Source organism: Dermacentor silvarum, chromosome 5, assembly GCF_013339745.2.
Source record: "Dermacentor silvarum isolate Dsil-2018 chromosome 5, BIME_Dsil_1.4, whole genome shotgun sequence".
Classification (NCBI taxonomy): Eukaryota; Metazoa; Arthropoda; class Arachnida; order Ixodida; family Ixodidae; genus Dermacentor; species Dermacentor silvarum.
Genome location: NC_051158.1, coordinates 111160314 through 111170713, shown reverse-complemented (window position 1 = coordinate 111170713; position 10400 = coordinate 111160314). Strand labels below are relative to the sequence as shown.

At 43.9% G+C, this 10400-nt stretch overlaps 1 long non-coding RNA gene across 1 annotated transcript; it reads right to left on the bottom strand.

Moving 5' to 3' along the window:
- Positions 1-6591: 6591 nt before the first annotated feature.
- Positions 6592-8760, bottom strand: LOC125945950 (uncharacterized). Its single transcript, XR_007467255.1, has 3 exons — positions 8365-8760; positions 7552-7607; positions 6592-7019 (listed from the first exon to the last, which is right to left on the bottom strand). It is a non-coding gene; the product is annotated as an uncharacterized LOC125945950 (long non-coding RNA).
- Between the last annotated feature and the right edge of the window lie 1640 nt (positions 8761-10400).

Here is a 10400-nt window from a genome sequence, read left to right as displayed (position 1 = left end):
TTAGAGATGAACATACATACATACAAAGACTGATAGTTAGCCACTTGGAAATGCGTGAAGTATCCTAAGAATGTTAACTCATTAATAAGGAACGCCTCATAGGTGAGTCATAAGTCCAACCAAGCACATCTCATGGATGTTAATTCAACGTGTGTGCTTTGATTAGACATTACCGATAACATGGAAATTATTTTCGCAAACTATGAAGAATGTGCAATGTCAAGATTACTGACGACACCGGATAAGCCAACTACGACCCGCGCATGACACATGAAAAAGCGGGAAACAACGAGGATGAAGTAATTATTTGCGACGCTTCGAAGCCTGTGCCGAGAGAGTGTCGCCATACGTTATGCTGAACATTATTAGATATGATGTTCATAGCGCAAGAATTCCGAAAAAGAAAATCTACTTAAAATAAAGAGGAGACAGAAAGGGAGGCGCTACCTCGTAGCTGTTTATTCTGATGCAATAAATGTAACACCTAAACAGTGCAAACGCGCGACAACAAGGGGTGGTGAAGCGCAGAGAAAGCCGTCAACGGCAAGAACTTATCAACTGCATTTAGGCACCATGCAAAGAAATTAAGGTCTGGCTTTACTCAGACTGTAGGAAAGGAAGCCATTCAGCGGTTGTATGCGTCTTCCTTTCCTACGGTCTGCCTGAAAGAGTTGTGCTGTTTATTTCGATGATATGACAATTCCCGCGCAGCTTTATTGGGGATTTTGCACCGGATCCTCACATAAGAAAACCGTGGTTCACAAAGGCAAGGTCGGCAATGCGCTGAAAGATGCGCACTCCATCTTTTCTCGATACTCATTGCACGTCCCGTCCTTCGGTCGTTGAAGCTACGGCCAGTTTGCCCGACGCAGTTTCTACCGCAGCTTTGTGGAATTGAATAATATTTACCGCCTTTTTATCTGCTCTTTCCTATCACAAGTCCCTCCTTTTCTGAATTTTGAGTCATAGAAATAATGCCTTACAGCAAACATCAACTCGCCGGAGAACGTATCATGCATTACACATGGCATTCCTTACATTACACTGAAATCATTACACTGAAATCGATGTTGGTGGCTTTTGCATTTTTTTAGAACTCCGAGAAACATTCTTCATAACGCCTGAATAGAATAGAATTCTTGGAATAGCCTTTCACGATGCGCTAATCAACCTACACAGATGAAACATGAATCTATTTTCACTCATAACCTGCTTCCTACTTGAACGAAATATAAACACTATGTTAAGCAATGTTAAAGGCGGAGACCGTGGAGCGCAGCTACATGCCTTGTGAAATGTAAAGAAATTCTCAGAACACGACAATTAAATGACTATTTCTAAAGACTTAATTATTCTAGACATCTCAAACTTATGCTAGGCCAAATACACTGCGTTTAGAAATTTTAATCTAACGCATACTTGATACGCATACTTCAAAATTTGCCTGCGTAATTATCCTAACAGTCGCCACGTTTTCTCATGTATAACGCTCACGAGTGATAAAGAGCGTTGAAGACAGTCTTCTTAGCCGACATCAGATGGATGTGGCGAATCTAAGATCTGGGTATACTGTAACTGCTTCTCGAAAAAAAAAAAAAAACTTGGCAAATGTTCGACTTGCCGATGTAGTACGAAAATGACAAGGATATGGAATGATACCTCGCCAAGCGGAAAATACGGATTAATAGTCGGCAACGGAGGATATAATCAAAACGATTATAGATAGCCGTGAACTGGGGGGGGGGGGGGGGGGGTTGTGAGTCTGTGTTGCTGTCACCCTATGCAGATAAAAAAAAAATCAATGTTTGGATATGTTGTATAAGATAGAGTTAACATAATTTGAGTATTGCTCATATTTTAAATAACTTATTTCTTCCTATATAATCTCATTGGCAACAAAAACATTACACGCTTTTCGAGTTTGATGCAAGAACTTCCGTTTGCTTTCATCGACATGGGAGAGATTGCTTCTTCTTTAAAACTTCATTCGGGATGTATGAGACACCAGAAGGAGTGAGTGTTGCTTTTATTGATTATCGATTTTTTTTTTTACTTTTTTCTTACGCTTTCGGTAATATCAGGCAGGTTATTATGATTTTATTAACGATTACGAGGGAATACTCGCAATGTCTTGATATCTATACGGAGTGTAGATGGAGAACTATAACGCAAGAATACTTATAGTTGGATGAAGTTGTGAACCAATGAACAGTGATATAGCGTACACCATGAAATAGAGCGTGCATCTGCTTAGGTGTGTCTGGGGTATTCTCTGCCGGGTACTGTAGTTCTACGCTCAAACAGATCGGACAGGTCACCTCGTACATGAAAATATATTTTACTGGCTACTGTAGATTACTGCTTTGATTATCACGTTTTGAAAAACACCTTTTTTTACAATTTGGTGTTCGCGAGTACACACTAGATCTCTGAAATTTCATCATGTGAAAATGCCTAGGCCCACATCTCCTCTCCCGGGAATATAAGCGATTATTGATCGTGAACCGGTGAAATGCAGAAATATTACATTGAATGAGAACATTCAAATCGAGGTTTGTCAAACGTAGGAAATCTTTATTTAATTTCAAGCTTCTCAGCAATGTTCACTCATCAAAATATGTTATCGGTAAACTTTTCCGCAGCAGCCTGGATAAGGCACATCGTAACCGGACAGTGAGGCGTCGTATGGTGTACATCTAGTGTAAGAAAGAAAGGTTTGTTCACTTTCAGTACTGTAAAATGAGCACATGAAGAACTAAAGTTTGCTAAACACATTTCGCCCTCAAAATATTACCAGATTTTATTGACTCTTGGTTCCCAATAGCCTCTTAACGCTGCGGCTGAATGAGTGCTTTATCAATTGTCTTTTACTCCTGATACGCTGCAATGTTCTCTTTTGTAGTGTACACGGGGCGTTTACTTGAGCGAAACCTGGACGATATAACATAAAGTTATTCCATTCAGATTTTATTCCAACCTGCTGACTATAAGTTTACGTAACCACCCACGAAATCCAAAGCGGTGACCCGCAAGGTTGTTTAAACAGCCCAATAAAACATTCTTGTTTATAGGTCTCGGAACCGCGTCCGCGGCGGGTGCCCAGACCCACTAAAAGTCCGCCGGACTCAAATCTGATCGATTTGATAATAAAGTTTACGTTCTTATTCTTGTTTATAGGAGGGGACATTTTTTGTTTTCAAAGCGGATACCATTGTCTACGGGGACATGATTTCCTTACGGAATTGGCTGACGAGATGGCTGAGGACGCAGAGGAAGAGAGTGTTTCGGCCGGGCTGAATTAACACAGTGAAAGTAGATAACTGGGTCAGGAATACTTGTGCTGGCGTCTACGATTGGTCGGCTTGCCTTTGCATTCCTTGCGGTGGTTCGTCCACGGTTGCAGCGGTATGAAACGGGGCAGTAAGATGCCGCCAAAAAGGATCATCAGTGAAAAATATTAGCCAGAGCGATGTTGTTACGTGCCGCAAGGCATGCGCAACGTTATACCACCATGCAAAATTGTTAATATATGCAAAGAAATAGTTCACACCGGCACCTCTGAGTAAAGATCGCCGCAGAGATAAGTGGGCAGCCATCTTTTATTCCACTCGGAATGGGGTATTCCCCCCTATTTAAAAAAACCTTCAGCTTTTCTTGGCATGATAATGCATTTTTAATGCACACATGTTAATTGGGCTTGGTGAGATTCCCCTGTTTTGTGACGTCGCGTAACAGACAGGTGTACTAGGCATGGCCCGAAACCATTTTCACCTATTGCGGAAGGTTAGTTCAGACAAAAGTGTCGAATTAGAAAAAATTTAAAACAGGTGTTGTTTTGTTGTCCGGCCTAATTATGCATAATCAGTGTGTACACATCATCTTGGGGTGGGGAGTTTTCCTGGTTTTCCTGACGTCTCGGGACAGACAGGAGAAGTGAGCGTGGTTCCAAAAAGCGCTTTACCGATCGCAATGTGCTAAGGAAAGGAAACGGAATGAAAATAATCTGAAATATCTTGACATTAGGGCACCTGAGTTTTCGAACGCCATAAAGCAAGGTACTGTAGTGAAGATAACGAGTGCTGACGAAAGGTTACCACCAGCGTTAAGTACGAGATTACCGCTCCAGCTCGGCTTTGGTGTGACAATCCTGAGCGCCAGTTCACCGCTGCGAACGTCGAAAAAAAAACAGTTTAACAATCGACGCTTGTACAATGTATTTTGAAAATATCCACCATGGAACTTCTTTCCAAAACGTCTCCGTGAACCATGCGCAAGGACGCGTCTGAGCGTGCGATTCCGTCACCACCAGTCGTCTGCTCCGGTGTGCTTCGTCTATGGGAAATCGGTTTCTTCGGCTGCGCAGATAAAAATCCTGAGGAAGACTGATTCTCGTACGACGAGATCCTGCAGATGCTACTTAAGTGAACAACGTGAATTTCAATCTTGTGGGTGTGACCGGGTTCGGCTGTAAGAATCTCGAGACGAATTTCCCGACGCCGGTTAACGTTTCGGACTTTCTTTCTCAACGTGTTTGATTGCCTTGCTATGAACACGCGGCGATATTAGCAGCGTTTGGGGGAATGAGAACAACCGGCAGGAACTTTAAGAAGCCGCGTTGAAGACATTCTCAATCCGTGCAAGAAACTCAACGAGACCACAACGGAATCTAATAAAATCGAGAACGCTGTAAAACGAGCAGATGACGACATGTTGCATGTGCATGTTGCAAAAAGATCCCACGCCTGTGTCGAAAATCATTTTGCTCAGCTAAAATCACTAACCCCCGTATTCACAAACGCACCTCGACTCGACCCTCCACTCGAAATGCTCCTTGAGGGCGGCTTTTCATTTCACAAATCGCCCTCCACTCGAAACGCGCCTTGAGTGAAGGAAACTTCGAGCGTTTTACTCGAGAATCTCAAGGTAGCCCCGCAGCTACCTTGAATCGCTCCTTGAGTAAAGATAGTGCGCAAACATGGTTCCGTCGTGATCTGTCACTCGCCTCGTCGGCTTTTTCAGTTGGACGCCAGTTGCCTCCGCAGCTTTTCTTTCTTTAACGATGCTGCGCATCTTGAAGGGCATCGTTTTACGGACTGGTGTAATCCTCTGGAGCGCTTTGGCAACGGAGTAATTCTACTGTGGCACCGAGACAGACCGGCCGTCCTGTCAAGAAGACTGCCAGCTAGTGCAGTGACCTGTCGTCTTATTCCGTGCATGAGCCAGTTGATGACCTGCATACGTGTATTCTTCGTGCGAGTGCTCCGGAACTACTATCAGCGCCAGTGCCGTGTTTCTCGCGGGGGATCATACAAAGCAGCACCATTTGAAACGCTGCACGATACATAACTGCGGCGCACTTCGAACCTATGAAAAGAAAACAACTGCGAAGATTCCTGCCGTTAGTGGGTGCCTGTGTGCTCGATTGCTGGATGCTGGTCTTTCTGCGCGAGCGCCGGAATTCGCTCCGCCTGAGCGGTTTGTACTCGTGTGCATCACTTGCTACGCTATTCCAAGGACGGCGTAGCGTACCACAGCAAGGCGAGCTTCTCTAAAAACGACCAGGTGCGTTCACTTTTCTGTTTCTCTATAATTTCATGCAGTTAGTTGCTATAGGGAAACCAAAAAAGTTACTGTTTTTTGCGTGGGACGTGTGACAGTAGCTGTTATTTACAGTCGTTAGCAATAATTACGTGATCCTTCCTTCAAAATATTTAGTTTAATTAGCTTATGCTTATGAACATCCAAGCCCAACGAGGAAGTGAGCAACCATGAAATGGTTTTCATAATTATACCTGCACGTATACAGAGGGAATGTAATATTTTATTCCAATACAAAACATTGAATAACAATACAACAGAGGATTGTTTTTGTACATCACATTATTTTTATTGTAAGAAAAAAAAAGCTGTAGCAGTTGACTCAGCTCCTCATACAGAAAACGCTAGCAAGTGGTAGCAGATATATGTCACATATATTTGTTGTGCACATTCCAGCTATTAGTGAGTGCATTATGTAAGTGTTAGATTGGTGTAGGTCGGTCTGGCTGTGCAAACGCCAAACCAGCCTAAAACTGTATCTTTGCAAACATAAATGAAAACAGTCCGAGCTCATCAATGTAAAAAAAAAAATCGGTTTCCTGAACACAATGAAAATTCTTAACTAATGTATTTACTATGAAAATCAAACTAGTTAATTAGTTAAAAGCTAGTTTTTATGTGCATTAACATCATTGTATGTTTATGACCAACCCCTTCTCTTATGCAGGAACCAGGCTGCCAACGCAACCGCGCAGAGCAACTGCCTTTTCAAGGGCGCTGCGCTTGCGTTGGTGTGCAAGCGTAGAAGAGTGGAGCTCCAGTTAATGTGTCGTGCTGCACTGTAGTTGTGGCACTATTTTGGCTAAAACCTCAATGTCTTTTCTGACATCCTAACAGCTCAAACATCACTACTAAAGGCATTTTGTATACATCTGCCTTCATAGGCACCTTGCTGCTTAAGTCTGTATTTTTCATCCAGGTTTCTTTTCTTAACCCATATTTAATAAATCCGTCTGTATCACTGAATTATTTCTGGTCAATCGAAGTGTCAATCTCTGAAACAATAAATTAAAATTATCCTCGTCTTTTTGTGTTCTGATAGGATTGCAAAAAGAGCGTGGACTGTGATCCTACAAACACAATCAGTAGTACTACTGACAAAGCTATTCTAGAATAAAACACCATCCGTGTTCTGGACAGTAGACTAGCAGTGTTCTAGACAGTAGCATACCGTCGTGTGTGGCCACCGGACGGTATGCAGTGGTAAATCCTTACAGAATTTACGCTGTTTGAGCTCCAGTTCTAACTTCAGCTCAAGATGAATTATGAAGGCCGGAACCATGAATTTGTTCCATTCGATGCGGATGACAGTTGGCTTCCATGGGGCTTGCAGAAGTTCAGTAATTGACCCAGGAACAAAGCGTGTCTTGTGGGATCCCACAACAGGCCAAATGGAGATGCAGACAGTCACAATGGCGTTGCTGAAAAATACAGTATAGAGCGCATTACTACCATGAGTTCAACAAAGTTGAGATCAACCATTACAATTATGATATATTTCTTGATGTACACTTGCTCATGCAAACGTAGCTTCAACATTCCACTAAATACTAAAGTGCTGCATTACAAATTGTGGGCAGTAACAAAGCTCACGTCTCAACCGTAACACATTACGAGTAACTCATGACTTCGCACATCATAATAATAACTATGCTCTTCAAAACAATAATACATGACTGTTGAAAAGGAATGAGTTTGATTTCATTATGGGATAGCTGTTTCATGCTTGCGGTTTTAAATAACACGGCGTGCATTTCACCATTTTATCAATGTGGCCTGACAAAACATCAATATTATTAGTGATAAGTATGAAAAATAACCACAGACTAACTACCGGGCAGATCAGTCAAGTACTTCCGCAGCACCTAGGTTCTTTAGGGGAAGCGATATGGTGCATTTCCAACAGGCAGGCACCGTATCTATGGATGCTTTAACGTCAGTCACATTCCTTACCGTGCAACACGGACGTTGATTTTTTTCCATCAGCTGGTCCTTCCAAGGCCCACATCCTGCAGCAGAATGTCAAAAATGATATGTATACAGGGCACGCTAAGTTCAGTGCAGCTACGCAACTGAAATAGACATAGCTCAACTAAATCAAAAAAAAAAAAAACGTAGCCGTTGCGTGAACTTGAAAGCACTGTTTATGGAACGTTAAGACGAAAAAAACACTAATGCTGGCAATGAACTACTGACAAGTGAATTTTCGGACGAATAAAAGATTGCGTAGCGTATATTTGAAGTGAAGCAGCACTGGAAATACAGGCACCAGTGCTGGTTCATTGCCGATATGTGCTACAATTTGAACAAACCGACTAACCACCCCGGCTTCTAAAATAAAGTACAGGACTGAAAAACGTTTGTTTCCTTAAAACTGCCGGAGCTACGCACTCAACCATATGCATTTTGCCACATGTATGCTACAACTGCTTCTTCTCTACTGAAAGATTTTTTACGCGGTACTGGAATGATCATCGTACACAGGCGCGGAGCGGTGCCTTTTGCATTTATATTTAAAGAGCTGAACCGATAACAGATTGTCGCGCCGAATATCCCACAAGCTCCAAAGCAAAAAAAAAAAAAATAACGTCTCGCGCAATCGTATGTTGCCTCGAATAGTATGCCTCGGGTGCTGATGCCCGCAGCATGAGCAACTGGAGCCAGTCATGCTTGGATACATCGGACACGTTTTATTGATAGCGCGGCGGCAACTTCAGCAAACTCGCAACAGCGTAATGTGGTTCCGTGCATGAACTGCTCACTCACCCTTACTTTTTGTCCTGTTGATGCTTTCAGAAAGCTTTCAGCAGCACTTGGTCTTGAAGGTAAACAAAGCTGCCCATCGGCCGTTCCATGCGTTGCCTCCTTCGAAGTCAATCCGGCTCGGTCACAGTACACACACGGACAATATCATCCATGATAACTACGATTAACAACTGCAACGTGAACCACAAATTAAGCACAAGGAAAGAATGAGCGGCAGACAAATGCGGGCGCAAATTTTCTTGTTTCTCAGCCATGCGCTGTGCTCAGCTGCTGGGGAGCGATCGTTGCCAGACCTCAAACACAGCTCCCGCTTGATCTATCAGTCTAACGCTAACAGTGGCAGCGCTGCCGAGCTAAATTTGTGCATTGCGCCGTGTTGTCATTTTATAACGAAGCCAAATTAACGGAAACACATATCTGTATTAAATAATTGGCCTTTTGCTAAGCGCATTTAAGAATAGCCTCGATATCAGACGCTTTTCTCCGTCGGTGCACTTCACTCGAGTGAAGGGCGCATTTTCAAGGCGTTCCTTGGCGGAGGAAAAGTGAAGTAGTGTTCATGAAACGCAATGGCGCCTTGAGTGAAGGAACGCTCGTCGCCTCGACTTGGCTGAGTCGAGGAGAAGCGCTGAGTGAAGGCGCGTTTAAGAATACGGGGGTAAGAGCTGCTCAAGCAACAGTCTTTGTCCCGTCGTCGTCCTTTGCACGGCGAACACCTTGCTGGATTGGCTAACGCTGCTCGCCGAGATCAAAACAACCGTGCCTGAGGAAATCGGCCCTTCTGCTCTCGTTATTGCCGTTTGCCAAGTCACCGCAGTTCCAGCAGCATGCTCCGCATCTCACAACCACGGAAGCCCTGATTTGCTGAATATATCATTGCATATGCGAGCCGCACACTGACGAAAGCCAAGGCCAATTACACCGTAGCGGTAAAAGAATGCCCTGACCATCGGTTGGCCACTTGATATATTTCGTCCCTGTCTGCTTGGCCGCCCTGTCGATCTTATCACACATCACCACGAACATGGTTCGCTCGAATAATTGAAAAATCTTCTAGGCTGCTTTGTCCAAGGACACTTCGCCTTTAGGATTATGACATCCACGCGAGTTACCGCAGCGGATGCTAGCATTCTGACAACGAATCCCTCTCACCCTCTCTATTGACAGACGACAATGACAGTCCCTCAATTTCTCACTCTACTACTTCGTCCATCGACACCATCACTTCCGAGCAGCGCAACGACCTCTGAATCACCCCATGCGAGACCATTGGCCTGATTCGCCAATGTTACCGACTACATGCGCAAAGCCTGTCAAATGTTTCATTTCACCATTTGCATTGAGCTTCTGCACCAGTGCCATTGTTATTTACACTTCCCCCACTAGTTATTTGTAATAGCTCGCTGATTGCTTTCCAAAATGTACCTGTCCTTCACTATGATCCTCAGTGCGCACAAACTGGCGTTTACCATACCAACCAAAGCTTTCGACAGCAATCCTTCTAGCGAAGGATGTTCAATTACGTTCGTCAATTCTCTAGGCCGCCCTGCCCAATGAGCATTTTGCCTTCATATAATTGCGACACCTGTGGAAGTTGTTTCAGTAGTGCTAGCATTCTGACACCAATGCCTTGACCCTTGCGCTTCCTTGCCCTACCAGAAGGAAAATGGCAATGTTTACAAGTCTGTGCAGTACAGTCCCAATTGCTAACGCCGGATATCGTCGCACCAGTCGCCCAGTGGTTCGCAGCCTGTACCTGGCCTTCCTCTACCATTTGAGCATGTTTGACTTTATCTTTAAGAGCTACGTGCACTGATATCTACCGACGACCGCAGGGTCAACATAGAAGTATATCATCTCATGCAATACGCTGAAACCACCGCCCTCCCAATAGCTCCAGGGCACTATGCTGCCTCTTTCCCCATTTGCCATTTTATTGCGCATCACGGTCTGCCTGAAGTTGGTGATCGATCAAGTCATTGAAGCCTTACTTGAAGATTACCACGTTGTTCGTCACGGGACCACTACGTAGAAGC